The sequence below is a fragment of the Eumetopias jubatus genome, unplaced genomic scaffold (assembly GCF_037043125.1).
Source record: "Eumetopias jubatus isolate StellerSeaLion01/CBP00866 unplaced genomic scaffold, mEumJub1_p1.0 scaffold_10, whole genome shotgun sequence".
In the NCBI taxonomy this organism is placed as follows: domain Eukaryota; kingdom Metazoa; phylum Chordata; class Mammalia; order Carnivora; family Otariidae; genus Eumetopias; species Eumetopias jubatus.
In genome coordinates this window covers 59,805,295-59,806,230 of record NW_028274816.1, presented here as the reverse complement: position 1 = coordinate 59,806,230, position 936 = coordinate 59,805,295, and positions in this window count along the sequence as shown.

Here is a 936-nt window from a genome sequence, read left to right as displayed (position 1 = left end):
CCTACCTAAGTACTATTCCAGGGACTACGGTGCAAACCTCTTCACCTTCCATCGACCTGCAAACCATACCATCCGAACTCTACTTTGTCTTGCAGAACATCCCAGTCCAAATTCGAGTATCTCAGCCCATTCTCCGGATCCTCTAAGCCCCACACCATCCAGTGCCCCAGCCTGAACTCCTACACAAACCCGATCCTCACGCACAGGCATTACCCCATCCCTATCACCCCGACCCTTTCTCCTGGCTCCCTGGCTCCCTCACTGCCCTGCGCCTCTTTTGCCTCTCTCCTTGTGTTCACAGTCTCCTCCAGGGCCCTTCTCCTCTTCCAACATTCTCGATCTGCTTCGCCCATGCTGTCTTCTGCCAAAATCCACCTGCCCCACAATATTCCCCTTCCTCCTCTCCAATCATGACTTTAATCCAAGACCTTGTCTCCTGTGGATTTCACCAACCATAGACTATTAAGATCTTCCCTGTGAAGAGCCCATCCCCATTATTCTTCCCATTCCCAGGAAACCCTGCACCTCTCTTTTCCCAGATCCCAATATGCCTCACTCCCTTCACTTCCTGGCACACTCTGTGTCCTTGTACCCTCACTTGAGAATGCCTCCCTGCAACAGTGAGCACACTTTTGTCTTTTATCCCTCAGCCTTCTTTCCTCTCTTGCACTCTCTTCTCCCCTTACCCCAGGACCTCTGCACCTTGTCCTTCTATTTCTTTCGCTGCACCCTCTCTCTCACCTGCTCTGTCACACACCCAGGCACTGCCACTCCCCTACATACCACAACATTCCTACCACATGTCCTGACCTAGGGTGGTAATGCTCAAAGAAATTTTTAAGAATCTATGTTGCAAATACTCTCCTTGAGGGTAGTTGCAGGCTTGGAAGGATTACAAATGATAAAAAAGAGCCCCCCTTTATGGCATCCAGAGGT